This window comes from Suncus etruscus, chromosome 6, assembly GCF_024139225.1.
Source record: "Suncus etruscus isolate mSunEtr1 chromosome 6, mSunEtr1.pri.cur, whole genome shotgun sequence".
NCBI lineage: Eukaryota > Metazoa > Chordata > Mammalia > Eulipotyphla > Soricidae > Suncus > Suncus etruscus.
The window spans coordinates 41,918,873-41,931,066 of record NC_064853.1 but is presented as its reverse complement, the minus strand read 5'-3'; the positions used below and the strand labels follow the sequence as shown (position 1 = coordinate 41,931,066).

Genomic DNA, 12,194 nt, shown 5'->3' with positions numbered 1-12,194 from the left:
ACTGAGTGGAGGAGGTGAAACACAAACATGAAAGGATTGAGGCCAGGGACCAAGTGGTCTCAGGTCTATGGGTAAAAATTAAAAAAAAAAAAAAAAAAAAAAAAAAAGGGCCTGGAGAGATAGCACAGCGGTGTTTGCCTTGCAAGCAGCCAATCCAGGACCTAAGGTGGTTGGTTCGAATCCTGGTGTTCCATATGGTCCCCCGTGCCTGCCAGAAGCTATTTCTGAGCAGACAGCCAGGAGTAACCCCTGAGCAACGCCAGGTGTGGCCCAAAAAAAAGGGCCCGGAGAGATAGCACACCGGCGTTTGCCTTGCAAGCAGCCGATCCAAGACCAAAGGTGGGTAGTTCGAATCCCGGTGTCCCATATGGTCCCCCGTGCCTGCCAGGAGCTATTTCTGAGCAGACAGCCAGGAGTCACCCCTGAGCAACGCCGGGTGTGACCCAAAAACCAAAAACCAAAAAAAAAAAGGACAAAACTAAATAGTCATACCAAAGTCAACAACAATGGAATTGAAAGACCGAAACTCTAACAAATTCAAACTATAAATGAGCATGTTATACTGGTGGTTGTCTGGAGGGTAAAGGGTGGTATTATGGAATACACTCTGAGAACATGTTGGAGGAAGATCGACATTGCTGGTGGGAATGGCTTTAATTCTTTTCAGGTCTAAAATCCAACTCTGAAGGACCTTGTAAATCACAATGGTTTCAATAAAATAATAAGTAAAAAGAAACAAAGACATCATTGCTGAGAAGTTCCCAGAGCTAAAAAGTACATGTACCCATATCCTGAATGACCAAAGAATACCAGTTACAAGAGTCCAAAATAAAAACTACTCATAAGGTGGTTGATTTAAATCCCGGCGTCCCATATGGTCCCCCCCTCTCCCGCCCACCACCACCCCCCCGTGCCTGCCAGGAGCTATTTCTGAGCAGACAGCCAGGAGTAACCCCTGAGCACCGCCGGGTGTGGCCCCCCAAAAAAACCAACTCAGCACATCCTAGTCTCAGTAATAAATATCATAGAAATAGAATTTTGAAAGAAACAAGATCAAAACAGGAAATTACATACAAAGAAAGACCCATCTGGTAAGATTTACAGAAGATTTATCAGAAGCAACCCTCCAAGCCCTAAGGCGGTGGTGGGATAAAGTTAAAGAAAAAATGAACAAAATGAATGCTTCACCAAGGATACTTTACCCAGCCAGACTCTACAGGTCTGAAGGAATGATACACAGCTTCATAGATAAACGATAGCGCAGGAACTGAACTAAAGGGTCAGAATGATAGCACAGTGGTAGGGCTTTTGCCTAGCATGTGGACAACCCAGGACAGACCCTGATTCAATTTCCAGAATCCATTATGGTCCCCTGAGCCTGCCAGGAGCAATTTTTGTTTGTTTATTTTTGGGTCATAACCAGCAGTGCTCAGGGGTTACTATGCTCAGAAATCGCTCCTGGCAGGCTCAGGGGACTATCTGGGATGCTAGGATTCAAACCACTGTCCTTCTGTATGCAAGGCAAATGCCCTACCTCCATGCTATCACTCCGGGCCCACAGAAGCGATTTCTGAGTGCAGAGCTAGGAGTAACCCCTGAGTACTGCTGGGTGTGACCCACAAAATAAAACAAAATGAAAAGAATTGAAGAGGTTACTTTAAGGCAAGACAAAACCCACAAACATGTCAAACGTCTACAAAAAGATGGCACAGAATTCCATGATAATAATCTCAATGCCAATCTAAATGCATTGATTTAAGAGACCAATTAGGAATGGCAAACTGGACCAGAAAATTGAATCCAACATTATGCTACCTGCAGGAACCACATTTGAATAGTCAGGAAAAAAACACAGACAATAAGTCTAGAAGACAATCCTTCAAGTAAACAACTCACTCAAAAAAAGCTGGGATGTCATTCTAGTATCAGATGACAAAGACTTCAGGCTCACAAAGGTTGTAAGATATTTCTTAATAATCAAGAGACTGTGGAGTGGCCTTGTTCTCCATGCTGCGTGGGCGAGGACTATCTACCCTACCTGTGGCCCGCCATCTCTTCCCGAAGGAAGGAACACCATGCCTTCTATTAAGTTGCAGAGTTCTGATGGAGAGATATTTGAAGTTGATGTGGAAATTGCCAAACAGTCAGTAACTATCAAAACCATGTTGGAAGATTTGGGAATGGATGATGAAGGAGACGATGACCCAGTTCCTCTCACAAATGTTAATGCAGCAGTATTAAAAAAGGTTATTCAGTGGTGCACCCACCACAAGGATGACCCCCTCCTCCTGAGGATGATGAGAACAAAGAAAAGCAAATAGGGGCCGGAGAGATAGCATGGAGGTAAGGCATTTACCTTTCATGCAGAAGGTCATCGGTTCGAATCCCGGCATCCCATATGGTCCCCCGTGCATGCCAGGAGCAATTTCTGAGCACGGAGCCAGGAAAAACCCCTGAGCACTGCCGGGTGTGACCCAAAAACCACAAAAAAAAAAAAAAAGAAAAGAAAAGCAAATAGATGATATCCCTGTTTGGGACCAAGAATTCTTGAAAGTGGACCAAGGAACACTTTTTGAACTGATTCTGGCTGCAAACTACTTAGACATCAAAGGTTTGCTTGATGTTACATGCAAGACTGTTGCCAATATGATCAAGGGGAAAACACCTGAGGAGATTCGTAAGACCTTCAATATCTGACTTTACTGAAGAGGAAGTCCAGGTACGCAAAGAGAACCAGTGGTGTGAAGAGAAGTGAAATGCTCTGCCTGACACTGTAACACTGTAAGGATTGTTCAAAATACTATTTGCACTGCTCTGTTTATAATTTTTAATGTTAGACAAACTGTAGAAAAACACAGAAGCAAATCAGTTGTATTAGCAGACTATTGTCCTTATTGCATGTATAGTTTGCGTAGATTCCATATCTATATTTGAGTTCTTTCTCATAATCAAAGGTTTGCCGCCCCCCCCCCCTTATTTTTTTTGCTCTGAATAAAACTGGTGGTTTCTCTATAAAAAAAAAAAATCAAGAGAATGTACATCAGGAAGAAATCACACTCCTAAACATATATGCAGCGACCAATGAGGGGGCCAGCAAAATAATTAAAACTGACAATAGACAATAGTTTTGAAGAAAGACATCAATAGCAAAACAATAGTAGTTGGAGACATCAACACCACTCTATCACTTTTTTTTTTTTTTTTGAGCCACACCTGGTGACACTCAGGGGTTACTCCTGGCTATGTGCTCAGAAATTGCTCCTGGCTTGGGACACCGGGGGATCAAACTGCGGTCCATCCTAGGCTAGCACGTGCAAGGCAGACTCCTTACGCCCTGCGCCACTGCTCCGGCCCCATTCTCTATCACCTCTTGATAGATCAATCAAGTTAAAAATCAGCTAGGAGGGGCTGGAGAGATAGCACAGCAGCAAGGCCTTTGCTTTGCATGTGGCCGACCCAGCTCTGACCTGAGTTAGACTTCCAGCATCCCATATGTACCTGGAGCCTATCAGGAGCAATTTCTGAGCTCAGAGCCAGGAATAACATCTGAGCGCTGCTGGGTGTGGCCCCTCTCCCCCACAAATCAGCTAGGATATACTGGCTTTATTTTATTTATTTATTTATTTATTTTTGGTTTTTGGGTCATACCCAACAGCACTCAGGGGTTACTCCTGGCTCTACGCTCAGAAATCTCTCCTGGCAAGCTCGGGGGACCATACGGAATGCCAGGATATTCGAACCACTGTCCTTCTGCATGCAATGCAAACACACTACCTTCATGCTATCTCTCCGGCCCCGATATACTGGCTTTAAAGGAAGAAATGGAAGAGAGGGGGTTAGTGTGTGTGTATGTATGTGTGTGTCTGTATAATAAACATATAAAAAAGCCAAATACACATTCTTCTCCAATGCACATGGTATATTTTCCAAGATAAACCACATGCTGATCCACAAAACATACCTCCATAAAATCAAAAGGATAAAAACTTGTATCAACTATCTTCTCAGACCATAATGTACTGAAAATAGAAATGAATCACAAACAGAAATGAAGAAATAACTTTTTTTTTCTTTTTTGGTTTTTGGGTCACACCCAATGGTGCTCAGAGGTTACTCCTGGCTCTGCACTCAGAAATTGCTCCTGGCAGGCTCAGGGGACCATATGGGATGCCGAGATTCCCACCACCATCTGTCCTGGATCGGCTGCATACAAGGTAAATGCCTTACCACTATGCTCTCTCTCTGGCCCCTGGAGAAATAACTATTAACACCTGGAAATTAGACCATTTCAGTACTAAATAACCAGTGGGTCAGTAAGGAAATAAAAATTCATGAAACAAATGAAAATAAACTATCAGAAATTGTGGGACACAGCAAAAGGGTCCTGAAATACAAAGTGAAACAAGAACTTCAACAATTGGATTAGGAAAATTATATTAGGAAAGTATAAAAGAACTCTCTTAACACCATGCACAAAGGTCAAATAAAAATGGATTAAAGACTTTGATGTCAGATCTGAAACCAGAAGGTACATAAAGGAAGATGCAAGTAGAATACTCTATGACATTAAAGCTAAAGGTATCTTCAAGGATGAAACACCAAGACCAAGCAAGTGAAAGCAAAAATAAACAAATGTTTAGATTACTTTTAGTTTACTAAAATGCTTCTGCACCTTAAAGGAAACAGTGATGCAAAGACCACCCATGAAATGGGAGAAATTATTCACCCAAGATATATAAGGTACTGGCAGAGCTTAACAAGAAAACAATTAACCCCATTTAAAAATGGGGAAAAAATGGACCAGAGAGATAGCATGGAGGTAGGGTGTTTGCCTTGCATGCAGGCGGTGGTTTGAGTCCTGGCATCCCATATGCCACCCCGCCCCCGAGCCTGCCAGGAATGATTTCTGAGAGTAGAGTCAGGATAACCCCTGAGCACTGCTGGGTGTGACCCAAAAACCAAAAATAAATAAATAAATAAAAGGAGGGGGGTGAAAAGATGAATAGAAACTTTCTCAGAGAAGAAAAACAGATGGCCAAAGGCACATGAAAAAATGCTTCACGTATGTATGTAATCAAGGTGTTTAAATAAAAAAAAAAGAAAAAAAAAGAAAAACAAATGATATGCATGGTACCCTTAGATTAACAACAGTGCAAACCAGTGACTAAAAAGCAGTAAGAGTGAAAGAGAAAGAGAGGAGTAAAAAGACTGCCCCAAAGGCAGGAAGGGTGAGGGAGGAGGAAAACTCGGAATTTTGGTGGTGAGAAATATACACTGGTGAAGGGTTGTGTTCATTGTATTACTCAGTCTTAATCAGGAACAATTTTGAAACAACAATGTTTAAATAAAGTAATTAAATTAAAAAAAAAAAAAGAAGTTGCAAATTGATCAGCATTCCCACCGGTGATCCTGCCTACTTCTGAGCTGCCTGAGACTGGATTTCATCAGCGTTCCTGCTGGTGATTCTGCCTGCTTCAGAGCTGCCTGAGATGGATTTCATCTGCATTCCTGCTGGTGAACCGACCTGCTTCAGAGGTGGGTCGGGACATACACACACTGATTCCTGCTGGTTTCTGCCAGGAGTCAGAAGGGTGCAGAAGCCATCTTGGGTCATGCTGTTTTCAGCTGCCTGAGACTGGATTTCATCAGCATTCCTGCCGGTGATCCTGCCTGCTTCAGAGCTGAATGTCAATTTTCTGGGTGACCCTGGAGACCACAGTGAAGGTTTTGGAGGCTTCAAGCTCTTTCACCTTTGTCAGTAAGAGTATGGGAAGCCCCAACCATCTGAGGGGATTACCCATTTCAGACTAGGATTAAAGTTCTAACAGGGGTCCTCAAACTTTTTAAACAGGGGGCCAGTTCACTGTCCCTCAGACCATTGGAGGGTCTGACTATAGTAAAAACAAAACTTATGAACTAATTCTGTTCTTGTTTTTGTTTTTTGCTTTTGGGCCACACCCGGCGTTGCTCAGGGGTTACTCCTGGCTGTCTGCTCAGAAATAGCTCCTGGCAGGCACGGGGGACCATATGGGACACCGGGATTCAAACCAACCACCTTTGGTCCTGGATCGGCTGCTTGCAAGGCAAACGCCGCTGTGGTATCTCTCCGGGCCCATGAACGAATTCTTATGTACACTGCATATATCTTATTTTACAATGAAGAAACAAAGCAGCTACAAATACAATATGTGGCCTGCGGGCCATAGTTTGAGGACCACTGTAAGGATTTCTGGGAACTCAGATGCCAGCATCCCTATCTGCCTGTCTTCTGTGCTGTGCTGCATTTTCAGCCTGATTTCATCCTGTGTGTGGCTCATCTGAGGACGGCTCGCCTTCCCTGGAGCCTTTCCTGGAGGTGAATATACACGCCCAGAAAGGGGAAGCCTCTGAACTCTGCTGGAACTCAGATGCCAGCACCAGACATAGAGAATGACAATAGCAACTCTGACAACTTGAACATGACCAACCAACTAGTCAGTCTCTCAGATAAGGAGTTTAGAGTCGCAATATGGAAGATGTTCAAAGAACTCAAAGAAAGTATAGAAGAGAACACTAATAAGAATCAAGAGAAGGGCCGGAGAGATAGCATGGAGGTAAGGCGTTTACCTTTCATGCAGAAGGTCATTGGTTCGAATCCCGGCGTTCCATATGGTCCCCCGTGCATGCCAGGAGCAATTTCTGAGCATGGAGCCAGGAAAAACACCTGAGCACTGCCGGTGTGGCCCAAAAACCAAAAAAAAAAAAAAAAGAATCAAGAGAATATGAAGATAGAAATCAGAAAACTCCAAACTGAAATTTCAGGTCAAATATCAGGTCTGAAAAACTCAGTAGATGAATTAAAGAAAAACATGGTTGAGCTTTCCCACGGATTAACAGCAGCTGAGGATAGAATTAGTACACTGGAAGATGAGATGAATAACAATTCCATACAGCAGAAGAAATTGGAAAAAAAGCTTTAAAGCAAATGATCAAACAATGGAAAAACTACTCAAAGAATGGGAACAGATGAAAATAGAAGTCTATGATAAGCTCAACAGAAACAACTTAAGAATCATTGGAGTCCTAGAGACCCAGGAAGAAAATCTCCAGTAAGAATCAACGGTCAAGAACATCATTAAAGAGAAACTACCAGAGCTAAAGAATACATGTGATCAAATTCTGCATGCCTGAAGAGTACCAACTAAAAGAGACCCCAGAAAAAAAACACCATAGACACATCCTAGTCACAATGACGAATCCCACAGATAGAGACAGAATTCTGAAAGCAGCAAGATCGAAAAGAGAAATTACATTCAAGGGAACATCCTTGAGATTTAGTGCAGACCTGTCACCAGAGACACTCAAGGCCAGAAGGCAGTGGTGGGACATAGTGACAAAAGTCAATAAAATAAATGCTTCGCCTAGAATACTGCACCCAGCAAAACTCATTTTCAGGTTTGAAGGAACAATACATGGTTTCACAGACAAACAACAGCTCAGAAACTTTACAGACTCAAAACCATTCTTTTTTTTTTTTTTTTCAGGAAGCATCAGCTTTATTCATGCCCTATTCACCACATGTGTGGCCAATATCATAACCTTTCAAGCATTCAGCCATTCTAGGCTACCCTGCATCTTAATTTCTTTCAGCCATCTTCCTTTGACCTCCATTTTGGTCAAAGACCAAAAAAGGCAAAAACCCAAAAGCCAGCAAGCGCAGCAGGGCAGCCTGCTAATCCCCAGGCTCCAGGGTTTATCTACCTATTCCAAGACCCCTCCCAGGAATGGGCAGGGTCTTGCAGGTAAGGTCACACCTAATATTCAGTTCCCAAGACCCCTCCCAGAAATGGGCGGGTCTCAGATAGTCAAAACCATTCTTTAAAGAAAAACTGAACGGCCTACTTTAAGACAAGACTGACCAACAGACACACCAAACTTCGATAAAAAGATGGCACTAACTCCCAGGACAATTCTTTCTCTCAATGTCAATGGACTAAATGCACCAGTTAAGAGACACAGAGTGGCTAAATGGATCAAAAAACTCAATCCAACCTTCTGCTGCCTACAAGAAACGCACCTGAATAGTCAGAAGAAACATAGACTCGGGCCTGGAGAGATAGCACAGCGGCATTTGCCTTGCAAGCAGCCGATCCAGGACCAAAGGTGTTTGGTTCGAATCCTGGTGTCCCATATGGTCCCCCGTACCTGCCAGGAGCTATTTCTGAGCAGACAGCCAGGAGTAACCCCTGAGCAACCCCGGGTGTGGGCCCCCCCCCAAAAAAAAAGAACAAACATAAACTCAAAATAAAAGGCTGGAAGAAAATCATCCAAGCAAACAACACCCATAAAAAAGCTGGAGTGACCATACTAATATCAGATGATGCAAACTTTATACTTAGGAAAGTTGTAAGGGACAAAGATGGACATTTTGTATTAATCAAAGGATACATACAGCAGGAAGAAATCACTCTCCTAAACATATATGCACCGAATGAGGGGCCAGCAAAATATTTAATAACATTGTTGACAAATCTGAAAAATAATATCAATAACAACACAATAATTGTGGAAGATCTCAACACGGCATTGTTAACACTTGACAGGTCAACCAGACAGAAACCCAACAAGAATATACTAGACCTGAAAAGAGAAATGGAAGAGGCCTAGTAGATATATACAGGACACTCCACCCCCAGAATCGTGGATACATATTCTTCTCTAATATACATGGGACATTCTCCAGGATAGACTACATGCTAGCACATAAAACATACCTCTATAATATCAAGAGGATAGAAATTTTGCAGGCTACCTTCGCTGACCACAAGACCCTGAAATTATATGTGAACTACAAAGGGACACAGAAGAAAAACTTTAATACCTGGAAGTTAAACAGCCTAATACTGAATAACCAGTGGGTCCAAGATGAAATCAGGGGCCCGGAGAGATAGTACAGCGGTGTTTGCATTGCAAGCAGCCGATCCAGGACCAAAGGTGGTTGGTTCAAATCCCGGTGTCCCATATGGTCCCCCGTGCCTGCCAGGAACTATTTCTGAGCAGACAGCCAGGAGTAACCCCTGAGCAACACCGGGTATGGCCAAAAAAAAAAAAAAAGAAAGAAAGAAAGAAAAGAAAAAAGAAAAAGAAAAATCACATGATCATATCAATAGATGCAGAGAAAGCATTTGATAAGATCCAACACCCATTCTTGATCAAAACTCTCAGCAAGATGGGAATGGAAGGAACCTTTCTCAATATAGTTAAGGCCATCTACCACAAGCCAGAGGCAAATATTGTCCTCAATGGAGAAAATCTGAAAGCCTTTCCTCTAAATTCTGGCACAAGACAAGGCTGTCCTCTCTCACCACTCCTATTCAACATAGCACTGAAAGTACTTGCTATAGCGATTAGGCAAGAAAAAGATATCAAGGGAATCCAGATAGGAAAGAAAGAAGTCAAGCTCTCGCTGTTTGCAGATGACATGATACTCTACTTAGAAAACCCTAAAGTCTCTATGAAAAAGCTTCTAGAAACAATAGACTCATATAGCAAGGTGGCAGGCTACAAAATGTTCCACATCACTAATCATCAGGGAGATGCAAATCAAAACAACGATGAGATACCACCTCACACCACAGAGAATGGTACACAACACAAAGAATGAGAATAAACAGTGTTGGTGGGGATGTGGAGAGAAAGGAACTCTTATCCACTGCTGGTGGGAATGACATCTAGTTCAACCTTTATGGAAAGCGATATGGAGATTCCTCCAAAAACTGGAAATCGAGCTCCCATACGATCCAGCTATACCACTCCTAGGAATATACCCTAGGAACACAAAAATACAATACAAAAACCCCTTCCTTACACCTATATTCATTGCAGCACTATTTACCATAGCAAGACTCTGGAAACAGCCAAGATACCCTTCAACAGATGAATGGCTAAAGAAACAGTGGTACATATACAGAATGAAATATTATGCAGCTGTCAGGAGAGATGAAGTCATGAAATTTTCCTATACATGGATGTACATGGAATCTGTACATGGAATCTATTATGCTGAGTGAAATAAGTCAGAGAGAGAAAGATGCAGAATGGTCTCACTCATCTATGGGTTTTAAGAAAAATGAAAGACATTCTTGCAATAATAACTTTCAGACACGAAAGAGAAAAGAGCTGAAAGTTACAGCTCACCTCATGAAGCTCACCACAAACAGGGATGAGTTTAGATAGAGAAATAACTACGTATTGAACTATCCTAATAATGAGAATGTACAAGGGAAATAGAAAGCCTGTCTAGAGTACAGGCGGGGGTTGGGTGGGGAGGAGGGAGATTTGATACATTGGTGATGGGAATGTTGCACTGGTGATGGGTGGTGTTTTTACAAGACTGAAACCCAAACACAATCATGTATGTAATAAAGTTGTTTAAATAAAATAAAAAATAAAAAAATAAAATTAAAATGGTAAAAAATAGAAGATGCAAATCAAAACAATGAGATATCATCTCACATCTCAGAGACTGATACACATCACAAAGAACATGAACAACCAGTGCTCACACAGATGCAGAAAGAAAGGGACTCTTTTTTTGGCTTTTGGGCCACACTGGGTGACGCTCAGGGGTTACTCCCGGCTATGCACTCGGAAATCGCAACTGGCTTTGGGGGACCATTACGGGACACCAGGGGATAGAATCGCGATCCCTCCTAGGTTAGCCGCCTGCAAGGTAAATGCCTTACCACTTGCGCCACTGCTCCAGCCCCAAGAAAGAGACTCTCATTCACTGGTGGTGAGAATGGCGACTGACCCAGACTTTTAGAAAACAATATAGACATTTCTTATATAACTAGAAACAGAGCTCTCATATGATCATACCACTCCTAGGAATATATCATAGGGGCCCAAAAACACAATGCAGAAAAGCACTCTACATTCCTATATTCACTGTAGCACTATTCACAATAGCCAGAATCTGGAAACCTTAGTGCCTTGGAACAGTTGAATGGATAAAGAAACAAAGAAATACTATGTAGCTATTAGGAAATATAAAATCATGAAATTTGCTTATACATAGAAGATATGGAAACTATTATGCTGAATAAAATTATATATAAATATATTATATATTATATATATATAATATCAGAGGGAGAGGGATAGACATAATTATATTCATTTGTGAGATATAATTAAAAAGATAGTATGGGGGGTCAGAGTGATAGCACAGCCATAGGGTGTTTGCCTTGCACATGACTGACCTGGGTTCGATCCCTGGTGTCCCATATGGCCCCCCAAGCCAGGAGCAATTTCTGAGCGCATAGCCAGGAATAACCCCTGAGCATCACCAGGTATGGCCCAAAAACCAAAAAAAAGAGATAGTATGCTATTAATATTCAGAGACAATAAAGATGAAGGCCAGGAGGAAGCTTGCCACAAAGAGTGGAGGAAGCAGTTAGGGCAGAAAAGGGACTTCTATGACAATGACATTAGGAAAAGATCACTCTGGACAAGAATAGGGTGCTGAAAGAAGGTAAGTGATCTGCATAATACACAGTAACAGTATTACAAATAAGTGTCTAAAGGAAAAAAGGAAGAGGGAAAGAAGGGGAGAGGGATCATGTTGTGTGCGTGGCGTGTGTGTACGTGTGTGTGTGTGTGTGTGTGTGTGTGTGTGTGTGTGTGTGTGTGTGTGTGTGTGTGAAGAGAGAAAGTCAGAGAGAGAAGAAAAATGTCTGCCATAGAGGCAGGCGGGGAGGGAAAATGAGGACACTGGTGGAGGGGGAAATGTGTATTGGCAAAGAGATGGTACTGAACATGGTTTTTTGTTGTTGTTGTTGTTGTTGTCTTGTTTTGTTTTTTTGTGTCACACCTGGCATAGATCAGGGGTTATCTCTAGCTCTGCACTCAGAAATTGTTCCTGGCATGCTCAGGGACCATATGGCATACCGGAATCAAACTGGGGTCTATCCTGTGTTGGCTGCATGCAAGGCAAATGTCCTACCGCTGTGCTATCTCTCCGGCCCCCTAAACATTGTGTGACAAACTCTGAATTCTGAGTACTACCAGTGTAAATAAATTAAAAAAAAAAAAAGGTTTTAGTTTTAGGGCCACACCCAGCTGTGCTCAGGGGTTACTCATGACTCTGCACTCAGAAATCACTCCTGGAAGGCACCAGGACCATATGGGATACCAAGATTCAAACCACCATC

General features: G+C 42.4%; 1 protein-coding gene and 1 pseudogene across 2 annotated transcripts in view; one reads left to right on the top strand and one right to left on the bottom strand.

Annotated features, from left to right (window-relative positions):
• The window catches only part of KIAA0319L (KIAA0319 like), a 151,504-nt gene that overhangs the window by 70,986 nt on the left and 68,324 nt on the right, over positions 1-12,194 (bottom strand). The window lies entirely within an intron of this gene.
• Positions 2,032-2,924, top strand: LOC126011436 (S-phase kinase-associated protein 1-like; annotated as a pseudogene).